Source organism: Plecotus auritus (assembly GCF_963455305.1).
Source record: "Plecotus auritus genome assembly, chromosome: 5".
Lineage (NCBI taxonomy): Eukaryota > Metazoa > Chordata > Mammalia > Chiroptera > Vespertilionidae > Plecotus > Plecotus auritus.
This window is the reverse complement of record NC_137776.1, coordinates 73,209,357-73,227,696: the sequence shown is the minus strand read 5'-3', so window position 1 is coordinate 73,227,696 and position 18,340 is coordinate 73,209,357. Positions and strand designations below refer to the sequence as shown.

The window sequence follows — 18,340 nt, the reverse complement described above, 5'->3', positions numbered from 1 at the left end:
CGCTTGCTCTAATGCCAGTTCATAGTATACATACAAACATCTGCTTCCGTGCACAAAGGGATACAGAGCGCTTGACAGGTCTGTGTTAGCAGGGTTCGCAATGCCAGTTCTTTATGCAAAAACCCTAATGCTTCCCGTCAAGCCATTAGAAGTGATACAATCAGCCCAGGCCCCATTAAGCCATCAGTGTCCACCTGTGATAAAGATGGCCATTTGTTTTCTTAAAGCCCACTTAATGTCTGCTTAACTCAATTTGTCAGGAAATGTAGAACAATTTCCTCACAGCCTGAAATTTGGTAGTGGTTCAAAGTCAAAAGGCCAGGTCTAGTCCTATTCAAATGATATAATAAACAGTCTTCAAATCGAAATCTCCCTTGAGGAGCTGATGTTTACTTAAAAAAAAAATTATGTTAGCTGGAAAAGAATAACATTTTCATCCTTTATTGTGTGTTTTTTTTTTAATTTCTAAAGTCCTGGAATATGTCTACTAGTGAAAAGAGCCATTGCTTGATTATATAAGAAAATAACTTTATTCTCTTTTTAAATTCAGCCACAAATTGGTTTTAGAAAGAACAGAAGAGCCTTTGCAAAGCATCAGTTCTTTACTACAGCATTTGCTTCCAGCTTCTTTAAGGAATCCCGTTGTAATGTGCACAAATTTACTTTTTAGTCTAATTTAATTTAAAATGTTCTCCATATTACTTGCATGTCTAGCCATTTGTTGGAGATTGGTATTGCCTTTTTATATCCCTTAAAAGAGAAAACTAAATGATGGTTTTTGAAAATATTTTATTTTAAAAATGATATTAATCAATTTTGGAGTAATATCAATGGAGGCTGACTTTTCCCCCTTCCTAATAATTCATTTTGAATCACATGGCCAATTACATGTGTTTAAATATAGCCTCTTGTCATCTGGAGGACTGAGGACCAAAAGGATTCAGAAGTCATTTCTAAGATTAACCAACAGGGGGCTCTCTTAAATATTCCACATACAGTTGCTTCCTACCATTCCAAATTCATAGCCCATACAAATCAAACAACGATTTCGAATAAAATTTAAAAAAAAATTTTGTTTGTCCAACAACTTCTACATTCAGAATAGTTAATTTTTGTTTTCTTGTGTTTCTGCTTAGTAGAACTGGGAGCTGACTTGTGATGCTAATTCTACAGAATAATTTCTCAACCCACTATGCATATAAGGTGAACTAAGAACTGAATCAATTATCTGGATAATTTGATCAAGATATTAATTAGGCAACTAATATGTACATTAAAAATGAGGCAAAAGTGAAGTTTAGGGATATAGATTATCTGGATACTATCTCATTTCTCAACTCCTCTTTATATGTAAAGAAAGTATTAACAAATGTTGTTTCTAAAAGAGAAGAGAAATTGCTATGACTTAAAGGGGTAGGTATGGGAATAAAATGCCTATTTCAATATAAGATGAATAGCAGCCTATTTTTTGACTTAGAAATATTATCATACAATTTCATCCATGAACTAATGTTGTGTTTATAGGTTTTATTCTCCACACTTCAGAGGTTCAGTTCAATAGGCAGTATAATTCCCTAAGGAAAGATTTGATTGAGGAAGAATCAGAAATTAGAATATGGAACTAGAATACACTTATATACATGGCAGTACACGATACTTGGTCTTTTTTCAGGTTGCAAGTATATATTCCTGGGGCTCTTGACATTTTCTGTTTTCTCCCTGCCAGTACCCTACACCCACTATTTTCTCCCAGGAGAAGAAAGTGTCAAACTCTGACTTTGCTTTCTTGATTATATTCTTGATTATAGAATACTAGAGGCTCGGTGCATGAAATTCGTGCATGGGGGGTGTGTCCCTCAGCCCAGCCTGCACCCTCTCCAATCTGGGACCCCCTAGAGGGATGACCGACTGCCCAGAAGGATCAGGCCTAAATGGGCAGTCGGACATCCCTCTCACAATCCAGGACTACTGGCTCCCAACTGCTCACCTGCCTGCCTTACTGATTGCCCCTAACTGCTTCTGCCTGCCAGCCTGATCACCCCCTAACCACTCCCCTGCCAGCCTGATTGATGCCTAACTGCTCCCCTGCCAGCCTGATTGCCCCTAACTGCCCTCGCCTGCAGGCCTGGATCCCACCCAACTGCCCTTCCCTGCCGGCATGGTCACCCCCAACTTCCCTCCTCTGCTGGCCTGGTCACCCCTAACTGCCCTCCCCTGCAGGTTTGATCGCCCCCAACTGCCCTCCCTTGCAGGCTTCATCCCTCCCAACTGCCCTCCCCTGCTGGCCATCTTGTGGCAGCCATCTTGTGTCCACATGGAGGCAGCCATCTTCTGTGTTGGAGTGATGGTCAATCTGCATATTACTCTTTTATTAGATAGGATAGAGGCCTGGTACATGGGTGGGGGCCAGCTGGTTTGCCCTGAAGGGTGTCCCAGATCAGGGTGGGGGTTCCCTTGGGGCATGGGGCGGCCTGGGCGAGGGGCCTATGATGGTTTGCAGGCTGGCCACTCCCCCCAGCGACCCAAGTGGAGGCCCTGGTATCTGGGATTTATTTATCTTCTACAATTGAAACTTTGTAGCCTTGAGTGGAGGCCAGGGTAGGACAGGAAGCTTGGCTTCCTCCATCACCAGGGGCAACCCAAGCCTCCTGCTCTCTCCAACTCCATGGCCGCCACCATTTTTGTTGGGATTTATTTATCTTCTATAATTGCAACTTTGTAGCCTTGAACAGAGGCCAGGGCCAGCTAGAGTGGGCAGGAAGCTTGGCTTCCTCCATTGCCAGGGAAACTCAAACCTCCTGCTCACTCTGTGGCTGCAGCCATCTTGGTTGGGTTAATTTGCATACTCGCTCCTGATTGGCTGGTGGGCGTGGCTTGTGGGCATAGCAGAGGTATGGTCAATTTGTATGTTTCTCTTTTATTAGTGTAGATATTCACTAAATAAAAGATTAACTGCAGCAAAAATACTTAGAGGAAAAGTCAAGTATATTATTTTCCTAGAAGGGTTTGATCTTTGAAAATAGTTTATTTTTCTGTGCATATTACAACTAATAGTTGCCATCTATACCAAACATAAAGAATTATTTTTATTAGCAAGTTTACACATACTCATTGTGAAAATTTGGAAAATGCATTTAAAAATGGAGGGAAAGTGATCCATAATCCCATTATCTACATATATAAAAAGCTAATATGCAGGAGTTCGACCAGGAAACTGGGAGTTCAATGCTCACTATGATGCACGCTGACCACCAGGAGCAGTGCAGAATGAAGGAAGGCCCTGGCTAGCATCCAGCAGCCAGGGAAGGGAGGCCCCGGCCGACAGCTGGCAGCCAGGGAAGGAAGGCCTGGCTGGCAGCCAAAGGCCCTGATGGGCCCTGATCACCAGCCAGGCCGAGGGACCCTACCTGTACATGAATTTCATGCACCAGGCCTCTAATTAAAGATAACTTATTATGGGTTAATATTTTGGTATATTTTCTAGTAGTAATTTTAATTAACTTCTTAGTGAAGCTATAATTATATGGTACTTAAGCAATTGTATGAATTTACTTTAAATTGTCTGTTTTAACAGATTACAAAAATAATAAGTATTTATTAAAGCTAACTTTAACTGAAAAGTAAAGAGAAGAAAAGGAAAATCTCTCTGAATTTACCAGCATATTTTTGGGATAGTTTCATCTTTTTGTGCTATATTTTTCCCCTAGCCTACTTAATTTAAAAACTTATACAACATAGGAAATTTATATGTAATATTTATCATTGCTTTGTTTTTCAATCTTGATCACTTTAATTGCCCCCCAACTCAGTTTTTAAAATACAATTATTACAGAAATAAAGCATTTTTAGCAAAGATTTTTAGTGATCAGTGGGAGTAAATATTCTACTGATCTCAGAAGCTTTGATTTTCAAGAGGGAAATAGACAGTTTATTTAGTAACTCTTCAATGCAATGATCCAATAATGGTGTTTGCTAGCAAATACCAGAACTGAATAGCACCAGTCATCATTTTACATGGTCATTATATGTTCCCAGAGCTTTCACCTGAATGGTGAAGAGTGGACTACAAGAGAACCATTTCCTGCTACTGAGAATGCAATGAAAGCCAGAGATAACCCAATGGGGCCTTCTGAGTTTGGGGTCCAAATAAGTAAAGAAGATACTTGGTTTTGTTTATAAGGTCTCTATTCTTGAGTTACAAATTTTGATTCATCATTTGGTAATCTTATATAAGCCTTCAAGTAAACTTTGCAAGAAAGCAGTGTTACTATGAATCTTTGAATAGATGAGAATATCTTTCTGTTAGCTTCACATGCAAAAGTTCAATTAAGTATGCATTCAGTTTGGGGGCCACAATCCCCCTCATAAACAGTAGATATTGCTTTGTTTTCACTTTAGAATGTAGTAAGATAAGTCTGAGGAAAGCCTGGTTGTTTACTTACTTAGTCTTATTTTTCTTTGAATATTTGTAAGATAGTACTTGATTTTTTTATCATTCATAGTTTTGTCAGGACATATCAAAATAGTGCATTGACACCTGATGTTTTCTTGGAATCTAACTATTATTTTTATTACTGAGATAGTTCTTTTCATTCACAGAAGTTATCTTTAATTTCATCCTTGATTGTTATACATTTTTCAAATGTTCTGGTTTCCTCAAGTATACTTATACATAGATAATCCCTCAATTCTTTAACTTCCAGCAGGTCTCCTTCCTATCATTTTTGTGTCCACATTCTAAGAAGCTTCTCTAGTTTGTTATCCATATAACTGACCTATTTTTTGCAGTGATAATTGGGCCTTTAATGCAAAATTTAATTTTATTTTGCATATTTAGTTTTCACACTGTCTTCCCTCACCATCTATCTCTCTATCATCTTATCCTAGTATCTTTTCATCTTACCCTGTTCTCTCCTTATGGCTTGCTAATCCTTTTCATTAAACTCCTTGATGTTTCCAATTCTATTGAAGATGCTAAAGTGTTTCCTAATTGCCTCCTGGTCATTGTGAGATTTCTGTACTTACGAGCATTGTTCTCTTATTCAAAATGAGTTTTTTCATAGGTCATGCATTGTTTAAAATTGTATGTTTACTCATCTCAAAAGATGGAAATTTATCTAGTATTCTATGCAAATTTCCTTTTACCCTCTGCTTTCATTCTAGTCTAATTCTTGTTTTGGAGCAATATCTAGATGATAAATTGATCAGCACAGCTCTTATATGAATTATTATCTAGCATATTTATTGTCTTGTGGCCTTACTATCATCGAATTTTCTCCTGCCATATTCCTTAACTCACTGGTACTCTAAAAGATGAAATACATAAAACATTAGAATTCCAAGAATGTATTCCTAATAGAATTTTGCTGGTCTCCACCCCTCCTGTGTTTTACATATGGAACTACAATTCCTATGGTGATATGGGCCATTATCAGGGCATCCTTTCTGCTTTCCACTGACAATCTCCTAGGCCAGTGGTCGGCAAACTGCGGCTCGCGAGCCACATTGCGAGCCTTGGTTTGCCACTCTGTTGACTAATGAGTTTGCTGACCACTGACCTAGACTCTCGATTCCAATACTTACAGTCTGTTATTGTTCCTTGTGATTAAGCCCCTATCCCAGTGGTCGGCAAACTTCATTAGTCAACAGAGCGGCAAACTGCGGCTCGTGAGCCGCATGTGGCTGCGACCACTGTCCTAGGCCATTTTATGGAAATTGCTACCTCTAAAGTATTGCAGGTAAAAGAGACGTCTTTGTCTTCGTTTATAGTTAGAAAGGGAGACAACTGGTGAGAAAGAGAAGGAGGAAAGCATTCACCTAATCAACAGCGTTAGCTTGTAGGATAGTGCTGCCCAGTCTTTCAGGTTGGCGTGGACCTTAAGTCTTTGGTTCTGAAATCTGGCAGCTGAAGAAAGATAAGGATAGTTCTATCTGCTTTCAGAAAGGCAGGTTGTCTGGTTCAGTAGTTCAAGAGCACAGCTGGTCCCACCACTGGCATTTTTCAATTAAGTTCACTCTGTTTTGAAGGAAATTACTCTTTTAACTTTTTATCATCACATTGACTGCCAGCCCCTGCTTATTTTAAGAATTCTAGTCTATTTTCTTGTCTTTGAGCATATTTATCTACAAGTTCCAAGAGCTGGTTTAGGTGTTGCCAACCAGATGCTATTTTAAGCCGAAAGTCAAGATTTGCATCACCTTTCTCTAGAGGGCATCACCTTGAAAGTGGGCATTCAAATTCTCCCTTGGAGTGTGACCTCTGCCTATGACTTCTTTACTTTTGCGTCTTTATCTGGAAATGGTGACAGACCTGAGAAGAGGATATTTATTTTCAGTCCTGTTATTTGCAAGCCCTTTGAGCTTCTACGAAGATACTTAGAATCACAAAATGCAAATCAATCATGTGTCATAATGGTAAGTTTCAAAATATTTTTCCATTTGGGGGGTTTTATTCTTTCGTTATCTAAACTACACCTTGGTTCTTTATAAAAAGAATTTTGTACTTTACACCATAAGAACAAAGTTTCTATTGGCTTGAATTGCTGGGAAAGAGGTGTGTGAATGGCCCCAAGTTATACATTTGCAGAGGAAATATCATCCAGATGCTCAAGTCAGCCTTTTCTTGGCAGACAACTGAGAACCATGCTGAAACTAGGCTTAAAATCTGTAACAAAAGAATTCCACAATCCCGTACCTTTGGAACGGACATTAATTAAAAGAAACAGTTCTTTCCCTCATGATCAGAGTTTAACTACTATTAATCAGAGTTCACCACACAATTAACACTTTGAACTATGATTAGCAATTGGAAATTATAGCCAGACATGTTGAGGTTAGAATAGGGAATGGACATAATCTGTTACTCAACTCGGTGTCCCTCATCTTTTTTAAAGAAGGGAGAAAATTAAGCACTCCAGTCCTAAGGAATTGGGCAGATTTTGTTTTCGGGGAGGTGTTTGCCATTACATATTGCACATAATGTATGGCACTGTTAGGAGGGAAAAATTGGAGTCAGAGTGGCTGGAAAGTTAGGTCTGCTCTGCAGCACTGTGAGATTGTTGACATCTGCCGAGGTTGGAGCGCTCAGTAAGCAGGAAATGGGGTGTCACTCTGAGTGGTAGTTTACCATTATCCTGGCATCCTAATGAAGTGTCTGCAGTGCACAGAGCTTCTGGATGGCATCTTAACGCACGGCTAAGCAAAAGCACTTCTCTCCCTGTCACTGTCATCCATCTGCCTGCACCCTACTGTAGCCAATGGGATGGAACCATGCTACAATGTGCTATAAGCCATTTAGAGTTGCACATTGCATAATCAGTCCCATCAAATATGTAAAAAATGGCTATTATTGGTTATTTTCCTCAAACTCTGGCACCTGGAGTTTGATACATTAAAGTTAAACTTTTCCAAGTGCTGTTTATGCTATTAATTCCTCTTTTCCCCCCACTATCTAAATGGGCATGAATTGCATCCTCAATGTCTTAAGCCCTGTTAAAGGATCAAAAGAGTTGTATGAATATTCATTTAAAAACTCCACTGTACATCACACTTGGTGAATTCATCAATTTATAATATAATGGAGTGATCGTTTTCTTTAAAATATTCATTTTTAAGAAAAGGACAAAGCATACATCGACTCAAACCACAGATTGGTTTGTTGGAGCATGTTATTTTGTTTGCAGTGATAGTTTGGGGTTTTTCAATAGATTTCTTTAAAGACACAGTGCATGTCACCAAGTACATTTGCATTTTAAACTAGTATTGTCAATGCTGGGTGGTTACATTGGGTGCTTTAAGATGATCTTCCATGAAATTAAAATGCAGTATAGAGGAGGATATCTGTTATTAGGTGGCATAAGTAAAGCAAGATGTGTGTGTGCAACCCTCCTGAAACTTTTAGATAGACCATGTATAACTCTCTAAACATGGCTGCAAAGCAGCTGGGCTCTCATGGCACGAATTGAGTGGTAAGATGGCCACAAAGTTGAGAAGGCGTTTTCTATAATAGGGGAAACAGGACTGTGCTAAATTGGGGGTGGGGTTAGATAAACAAGAGGGCATAACATAATTTGGTTGCATGAAGAATTTTTTCACAGACATTAAAACTATAGTAAACATGACAGCAGGGAGGCGTGCACTGCAGCACAGTGGGGAGCTCAGAGCGTCTGCCCGCCTGCGCCTGGCTCCAGCCACCGCTAGAAGTCTCTGACTTTCATTAGCACTCAGCGATTCACCCAGGTCCCCCAGCAAAGGACGAAAATCGAAGCAGCAAAGCCCCATACTCATTATTGTAAATACTCCCAGGTTACAGGATTTGGGGGGCAATAATGACAGGATTATGTTAAACTAGAACAAAAGAGTCATTCTGAATTTTTAAAGATAATAATAAAAGGGTTTGTTCGTTTTTTGTTTTAAATCAGTGTAGCCTTTCATTCCATTGGTAACACAGTGTGTTGGAATATTAGACAACCTCTTAACAATAACATTTTAGGTGACCCAGCTAAAAAGTGTGTACAACTCCTTCTGAGCAGTAAAAGTACAAGTTAATTTCACAAATGACTCCTCCACCTCCACTCCTTCCCATTGAATTTGTGCAAGCATGTCTCACAAGTCTCTGAAACAGAAACTATTTCCTTTGAAAGAAATTTGTAAGAATACAACAATTAGTGTGCTACCAAATGTAATAAGGTAAGCAAACTAACACACATCACTGCAAAATAATGCAAGTCAAGTTAAAGTATTAACTGACCTCCCCCCAATTAATGGAGTTATTTGAGAAAAATACTGGCTTCTTCAAGGGTTCAAGGGGAGAGTGGTTTGCTATTGATGCCCAGAAACATTAAAAATGGTAAAGTTTGTTTTCATCTTTATTGTTGAAAATATTACATATGTCCCCTTTCCCCCCCATTGACCTCTCTCAGCCCACCTCCAACCCCCACCCCTGGCCTCCACTACCCTATAAAATGGTAAAGTGGTATTTTTTTAATGGAATGATAGTGTTTATTTTTGCTAAATCCAGGCTTGGGGATCTGGCTTCTTCATTCATGCCCCCCCTTGCCCCCGCCAGCTGCCCTCAGCATTATAGTACATCAGCTTTCCTTCATGTTTGAATATTTCTCCAGAACTCATTTGCAAAAGAGTCGAAGCAATATTAAACACCACATCCAAACCTCTTTTAAACACACAAAGAAATAGGAAAACACATCGGAACTAGACCATTGAGAAAATCCTCCTTTCAAATTTGCTGTCTGCTTCACATGCTAGTATAAAACAGCCCACAAAGTCCCGTTTGTGATCCATTTGAAACAATCTTGATTTGCTTAAATTGTCACATTCTTCTTGCACATTTCTTCTAAATGCAAAAATGGTAAAGAATTCTCCTCCCTCTTCATTATAAAAGTGCAGAATTTCTGGCTTGTTTATTCCTAATGGAACACTTGAGAAAGAAGAAAATATATAAATATATCTTTCAGAAGATTAGTTGTCTCAGTCTTTTTAAAAGTGAGTATTTGTTCATTTCTTCCCATGGTAAACAATGTGGGCTTTTCATTGTAATTTTCCATTGTCAAATTAATGCATTTCACTTTACTGATTTGGTCCCATGCTTTGAGAACATTGTACCTTTTAATATCCTTATTTCTTCCATTCTACATATTAATGTATGTCATTAGGACATAGATAGGAATAGAACTTAAGCAATTTTTAAACAAATTTGTTGAAGGAATCTTCTACTTTCATTGTAACTCATGAAAACAGAATCTGAAAAAAAACTCACATTCTAACAAAATAAAACTATAGTTTACTTATCATGAGAACCTTTTCCCGAGCTAAGGATTTCAGGCAAGAAATGGCATAAGTGTTTTGAGTATTTCAAATCAAACATCAGAATTTTTTTCTGATGTACTGGTAAATATTCTATTGACAAGGTCAAAAACAGAGAAAATTTTGGCCACCAAGACAGAAGGGAACATTAAGTATTAAAAAAAAAAAAAGTAGATGGAGTAGACGGTTTATCAACTGCAATTTCTAAAGTTCTATGCAGTCCCTTCTACAGAATGTGGAGAAAGCCCTTTATAATGGAAGTGCGTCTGTATATTCACTTACCATATATGTGATTCTTCAAAAATTATATTAAGGATGTTAATAAAAAAATGGCTAATATTTTCAAGAAACTATAAAGAAAAAGAGAGAGAGGGAGAGGAAAGCAAGCTGTGGCAAAAAAAACCTGGGCTCAGCAGCTTTCTGGGGGAAATGGTGAAATGTGACTGTGTGATTTATAATGAGAAAAGGTATCTACAACATACAATTTTCTACCTAGCTGCAAATAATAATTCATAGTGATGTCCCTTCCAGATAAAAGACCTTTGCTATGTAGGACCCATGTGGTAAAATGATCATGATAAATGTCAGACCAGTGCAGGTAACGGCTTTACAAACCATTAAGATTAGCTGGCTCTTTTTCCCGATGATAACAGTAACCATGCTGTGACTCTATGTGGTAATAATATCTCAGTCCTGATAAATTCCAGAGCCAGGCAGAGGTGTTTATCATTCCCAGTTCAGAAATGCTGACTAAAGTTGCCACATGTTGCCTGTTTTTCTTCTTTTACAATAGTCTCACAATTAAAAAAAAAAAAAGGCTGAATCATAAAATTATTTTATTCCCCATTTCTTAAAGGATTTTGATGTTTGTGCTGCTAACTCTGCCTGCTCTCAATGTCACTGTGTGGCCTTGTCAAGTGAACCGGTCAGGAAAACAGTTCACATACTAACCATTATCTCTTCTCCAGAGGGTTTTTGTTCAAAAGAAATAGTTATGGATAAATTTTAATGTGCATCCTTTAAAAAAGGTTTCTTAGTTACCATTTGTCTTGATTGCATGACAAATCCTACTTGTTTGCAAGTGAGATTTTAAAAAATTTCCCTATAAATTTAATTTATTTACCAATAGAAAGAGATATACACTTACATTAAAGACTTCCTATCTAGAAAAGTATTTGTAAGGTTTCTACCCTTATGAAAATGTACAAAGATAATGCTTAATATAAAGAGCTACTAGAGTATTTAAAAAGAATTACTGGTTTATAATTAGAAAGATGTCAAGTGACTCAAATGGTAAGCCTTGGATTTTTTTAAAAGCCTGTAAAACTAACTAGAAGTATATGAAAAAATATAGTTTAATGAAAATTCTCATAAGAGAACTGGATTTCGAAGAAACAAACTAGTGAGCTGTATTTTCTCAGCACAGATTATGGCCTAAAGGTGAATTAGTGTGATCTGAAAGTTACAGATCTGGACGTGGCCACCATGACACCTCCACGATTACTTTGAAAATAAGAGTTCTGTGGAAGACAAGACCATGCTTTTCCATGAAGATTGCTGCTGGGGTGTCAGCTGCTGTCTTACCCTTCAATTCAAAGAGGGGCGTTGCTGCAGCGTTGAGGAAGTTGGGTCTCAGAGAGTTTGAGGTTGGGGAATTTTAGGAAATGTTATCATCCTAAAATTGATTGCACCAAAGCAATACCACTTATGAAAAGTTACTGAGAGCCTAAAATTTGGATTCTTCCCCTTAGTGTGAGGTTGGCACACTAGAAGTTCTAGAATAACATAGATGAAAAAGAAATAATAATTCTTATTACTTTCCTGAGTGCATTTGAGATGTGTATAAAGAAGCTACAAACAACAATTTGAAGGCCTTCAGAAATTGATTAAAGAAACTTTTACATTGGTTGCTTTAGTATTCATTGCATTTCTCGATTCTTTTTTAAAATTTATTTTTGGTATAATGAGCTGACACCTCAGACACTTTTGTGTTTAAGGGTCATCTTAGAGGATCCCTTCGCTCAGATGAAAGACGTAAACTTCATTGATACTTACATTATGATAGCTCTTAAATTTAAACATCTCTTGTGACGTATTTTGAACTCTATCTTCTCCTCTGGGTTACAAAATGAGCAGCTTTGTTTGTATCTGCCACAAATAGCACGTGGGCTTTAATGGATTTGTTTTCTTCAACCGCGTGTACATATACATGTTTAACACTTTAAAGATGATTGAAGACATAGATAAAATTATTTTCTTTTTAATAATTTTGAATTGCTTATTGCCAGCGAGTAGGAGTAAAAACAGCAAGAAACAGAGGTCGCACTGAAGATTAGGTGGGCTCCTCAGCGTGCTGGGGGTGGGCGGGCTCCTCCGGGATCGGCAGAAACACCGCAGCTCCCCTCACAGGGCAGGATCCACAGGCTAGGGCACTCAGTTGGCCAGTGTTCTTGTTCCGGCCATTTATTAGCTAGAGAGGGCTATTTCCATTTTAAAAATTCTCCCTAAAAGGGCTTATTTATTCAAAGATCAGACAAAATATTACCATCTCCTGAAAGGACAAGCTCTGACACAAGAGAAGCCTGTTTACCAGTGAGGTGATTAGCTCTAATTCCCAGATGATCTCCACCAGACAAAGGAAACGGTCTCACCTGAGTCAGTTAGAATCCGATCCTGCGGCATCTCTCCTGCGCTGCAAGTCACATACCGCTGTTCTCCAATTGCACAGTTTTGACGAGGATTCTCAACACCTAAAGTCAAATGTACCAGGTAGCTCAGGCATTCCTTCCTTTTAATTAGATGCAAAGGATGGCTTTTCTGGTTTGGAGGTGGGTGATGAGTACGGAATCTTGGAGGAAAAAGTGCAAATTGCCAACCCCAGGTTAGCCTGGAGACCATTGTTTAGGATACAATGATGAGCCTATTTATGATGTACTCTATCTACTGAGGAATTATAACCAAACATTCTTTGATAATGGAAAGCACTCAGTGTATTTACAAAAATATCACACAGTTTGGGTTTTCTGTTTTTTGGAAAGAGTACTAAAGAGTAAAATTTATGGCTTCATATGATTTTGGAAACAGCCTTGGACTATGAACAATCATATGTCAGTGCTGATACAGAGGATAATTCAAAAGAAAGATTTCGATTTGAGGGGATTTACATTTAATGACCATTTACTATATGTGCACATATATGCATTGAAACATTTACTACTACTAACGATTTTATGAAATAAGTATATGGTGGTGGTTGTTTTTTGGTATTTTTAAATAAGAAACTGAAAACATCAAGTTTTTCAGTCTTACCTAATTTTTTAGACACCTCTGAAATGTACTGCTTCTCTTATTTATAACATGAGTTTGAAGTATGTGTCTATTTGTACCCATGCATGAGTCTTGAATTCACCCTAGAGTGCCTCTTCCTAAAGTAAATGTAATTTATTTAAAGGAATTTATCAAGAAAGTGGTATCATGCCTTAGATGACTCCTCAACATCCAACTCAAGTTTTATAAATTACAAGGAATATCCTCAAAGATTTGTAACCAGTTGCAAAGTACGCTTAACATATGCTGTGAAGACACTCATTCCTCCTCTAAGCCCAGACAGTCTCTAACTAAATTCTGAAGTGGTCATGATGCATAAAGTATAAACCAGATAGAAATTAGACTGCTTTCTTCCCAATATAGCCCTGACATATAAGGGACTACCATTTTTCATGCCGGATGCATTATACATTCCAGAATAGCTTTCAGAAGCAGAACAGCTGTGTTACTGCTGACCTCCTTCAGACAAAGGGGTACAGTTGTCCTCTAAGAATTACAGATAAATGGACTGCAGAGGGCCACTGATGCATTGGTGACCGGGAGAATTCAGTCTTTTCTTCCTCTGAGTGGACCTATATAACAAAGCACAATTTATTTTGAAATATGATTCAACATGTGGCCATAAATTAGTTAAGAATAGTAAATGGATGGATGATAAGGCCAGAAAAGTATTCCAGGGTCAGGAGGTCCAGGGTCCTGCACTGCATAGAACTCTCTCCATCATTGTATGACTTTATCTTACCTCGTTGCAAAAACGCATTCGGTTGTAAATATCCTTGTTTTAGTAGCAACATTTCATGCAGATAAATGCAAATGTATCCATCATAAAGCATATTTTTAAAATGTGTCCTCAAATCCATGAACCAGGGGGAAACTATAAAGCCACATCCTTATCATAGTGTTAAACCTATTTCGCATCATGTAGATGTTACTTCTCTAAGTATCCTGGAGCTTTTTTTTTTTTTTTTGAAGAAGCTCATTTACAACAGAGTTTGGGGTATTTTGAGAAAATGGGGCCAGGTGGGTGAGAAGTGGGCATCAGTAAGAAACGGCTTCCTATTTTAATGTCTACATGTGCATTATGTATATTTTTACATAAACTTTTTTTTCCACTAGTGGGTGACAAATATGAAGTCCTACCGAAAGAGTTTGTATGCAGTTGTGAGTTCACAGCTTAGAGTTTGGAGATGTTGTTGAGATAAGGGTGGGGCGCTAAAAAGGAGGTATTAAAGAGTATAGAGCATAAAAATCAGTCATTAAGAAATAAAGGTAGGAGCAAATGTGAGTGAAGGGGCAAAGAATTGTGGAGTTTATTATTACTGAAAATACTTTTATATAAGCCTTTTAGTATACAACTTACCTAAGATGTTCTCTATTTCCCCAGGTAAAAAAAAAAGTTCCTTGTTTCCCATTTCCGTGAGATAGCTCAGTCTTCTCAAAACTCTCAATACTTCACAATAATGAGAAACCATATGCTGAAGGAGAAATATTAATAGAAAACGCTGTCTTTCACATGCTCACTGAATCAATTGAAGACAGTTGACACATCTTTAGTAAGCTGTGTATGAATCTTAGCTCATTAACTACTCCTGTATTATGTATGCAATTCCAATTCCTAATATGACACGTCAATAAACTAGATCTGAAAAGGTGTCATTTCGGTTTCAACATTTCCAATTGTATTTTTAGATGTTCTTCCACTTAGAAGTATTTGTGTTATTTCCTGATTTTACAAGCTATGGACGAGTGGGTGTGGTACTGATTTGAATGGGAAACCACTGCTTTCCTATAACCTTTTCAAAGATTCTATTCTAGTTATATTCTAAGAAAATAAATTGCTCCCTTGATAATATTTCAGCCCTCTCTAAGCCATCATCCAGTTCCCCCTCCATGTATGTACAACTTAGCCACACAATGTGTGTACCACAATTCAATTGTCCAATTCTTCAGGTGTCCGTGACAGTTGAGAAAGAGAAAAAAAAATTCTATAAAATACACTTCTCGTAGAATGTTTCTTATAAGCAGATATGGGAACCACCGTAGACTTTTACAAGGATTCTTCTATGTAACTGAACTACTCACCAGTCAGATTGTCAGTCTCTCAGCCTTTCACAGAGTAGTCAGTGTTGTGAAATGTCAGGCTACCATAGCAAGAGCATTGCCACCACTGGCACCAACTCAGTTCAACTACATTTGAATGCTCACTGCAACCAGATGGTGTGATTAATGCTGGAAATGAAAAGTAAACCAGACCAGCATAGGCCTCAAAGAAGGTGAAGAGGGTAAAAGGGGAAGCACATATGAAATACTTACTTTTTACTAGTCATTGTGCTAGGTGCATAATATACTATCTTGTTCAATCTATAAAACTGGCTTTTTAGGTATTACTCAGAGAAAATAAGGAACTTGTCCAAGACCAGCTAATAAAAAGCTGTTATAGAATTCAAAGCAAGGTCTATCTATTCCAACCCATGTTCTTGTCTTTCATTGGTTCACTTATTCTTTATTTATTTAAGCCACTATATGCCCATGCAAGTGCTTCCTAGCTTTATAGGGAAATTCCCAGTTGAATGGAGAAATTACTAGGCATTCAAGCCATGGCAATATTTTTTTAATTTTTAAAATTATTTTCAATTATAATTTACATTTAATATTATTTTGTATCAGTTTCAGGTATATAGCACAGTGGTTAGACAATCATGTACTTTACAAAGTGGTCCACCTGATATTTCCAGTTCTCAACTGGCACCATACATAGTTATTACAATACTATTGACTATATTCCCTAACCTGTACTTTACATCCCCGTGACTATTTTATAACTACCAATCTGTATTTGTCAATCCCTTTTGCTTTTTCATCTAGTCCCCCAACTCCTCACCCCTCTGGCAGTCATCAATCTGTTCTCTGTACCTCTGTTTAATTATATTGCTCTTTAGATTCCAGATATAAGTGAAATCATATGGCATTTGTCTTTCTCTGGCTGACTTATTTCACTTAGCATAATACCCTCTAGGTCCATCTATGCTTCCACAAATGGTAAGATTTCATTCTTTTTTATGGCCAAATAATATTTCATTGTATATATGTACCACAGCTTTTTTATCCACTCCTCTAGTGCTTCAAACCATGGCCATATTATGTGGAATAGAATGTGCTAGAGTAACAGAGCACAGAAGAAGAACTGACTCTGTCTAGGGAAATTCACAAGTATTTTACCTGGGGGTTAAACAGACTTGGTGAAGTTTTAATTGCTGCCCAAGCACCATGGCAGTGATCTTGCAAGTTCATATATTTCCAATTAAGCAACTCCACACCCAGCCTTTCTGCAACCACTCTTGACTAGATCTCATATGTTCCCTAAAACAGATGTTTGCTGGGTATACTCATGTGGACCACTCCCTACTTATCATTTGCTCAGCTTGATTTATGGCTGCTGCTTCTGTAGTCCTCAATGTCAATTGATCGCTTTTTTGGAGATTCTGACATTGACTTGATCATCACTATGGCCAGAGATTTTCATGAAATTAGAAAGGTTTCCTCTCTTCCCCTCCCTTCTTCTCTCTTCTTCCACCTTTTAACAGTAAGACATACTTATTCAGGTCTGTCACGATAGGTATAGGAACTACTGCCCACCTCGTCTGTTATCACCTTTACTGCCTGAACCAAGTGGTGCAATAGATCCTCGGGAAAATTCTATTACTAGCATGGGCTATATATCTTTGCATATACTCATTGGTGTATAGCGTTAGCTTCAGATGACCAGATACAGGGTATCCAAGTGTCCCAAGAGCTCTGTCCTGTGCATACTGTACCAATTTCACTCTTATCGTTACTGACTTGTTTTCTTTCTTTTTCCTGAGTTTCTGGTGTCTCATAAGCTCCACTGGTCTCATGAAGCATCACAATGTCTTAGCATCATTAAGCTGAAAGGAGGCTTTCTAGCCTTTAAGTAGAAAAATTAGATCTGCTGTATCCTATGATGTTCCAACTGGCTTTTCTCTTCTCTCTCTCTCTCTCTCTCTCTCTCTCTCTCTCTCTCTCTCTCTCTCTCTCTCTCTCCATACCCCCCTTTGTCTCTTTTATTGGCAGTTGTCCAATCCATATTATGGTGGAACTCTTCTAAGAATAACTGCAAATAATTGAAAGCTGTGACTGTGGGAGGTATTGTTTATAGGCCTTTGTGGTTTCAGGAGAAAGAAGAAAAGCTTCCAAGCATAGTTCTACTAGAAAGACTACCCCATCCCACTTTCACCAAATACCATGTCCTGCAGGATATTTTTCCTATAATTTCTTATTAAAAGTGGTTTGTTTGTTTGTTTGTTTGTTTGCAGTGTATTTTAAATACCCTGCCTGTTTCTCTTTCTCACTCTATTAAGTTTATCTACCTAATAACAGGTGATTACAAATTGGGCTTCAGGAGGCACATCATATTAGGAACTGTGTTTGGCTTTAGTATCAGAGAACCATTCATAAAGGTTGCAGTACACAGAGGCTTAGTTTCTTATGTCAAAGAAACTCAGAGACAGGCAGGTAGGACCAGTGACTGCTCCACAGATTCAGGGAAGTGCCTCCCAGCCATGTGTTCCAATCTGCTGGACCTCTGTTCTCAGTGTCATCTGACGCTATAACCATTCTATCCTTATTCTGAAGAGCGGAGGTGAAAAGGCTAAAAAGCTAAACCAGCATCCTCTCCATGGTCTCCCCAGAAGTCCCACATTACACTTGGACTTAAGTCTCAGTGGCCAATCTTAGTCATATGGCCACTCCAGCTGCCAAGGAAGCTAGAAAATGAGCTCTTTTGATTGGGTATATTGGCATTCCTGCAATGATGGGATTGCCTTGCTAAGGAAGAAGAGAATGGATAGTGGGTGGGTGTTGCCTTACATATTATTCTCTTGTACATCATCTTTTGCAGCAGTGGACTCTAGTAGTTAGAGTCTCTATGCTAGTAGTTAGAGATTAAAGTATAGAAAATGTTTGAGTTCAATAAATAATTATAATTCTCCGCCCTGGTTAAAACTATGGCAAGATGAATTCTCTGGTGTACTAAGTAACTTAGTTTTTATTATGCTATCCATGCCCATAAAGGTAAAAAATAAACACACAATGAAGGAAATAAATTCATGTGGCATGCAGTTTTGAAGAACTTATTTTTTTAAATGTATGTTACTACTTTTTATACTTTCAA

General features: G+C 38.0%; 1 protein-coding gene across 2 annotated transcripts in view; it reads left to right on the top strand.

Annotated features, from left to right (window-relative positions):
* ARHGAP15 (Rho GTPase activating protein 15) overlaps positions 1-18,340 on the top strand; it is a 691,399-nt gene that overhangs the window by 609,492 nt on the left and 63,567 nt on the right. The window lies entirely within an intron of this gene.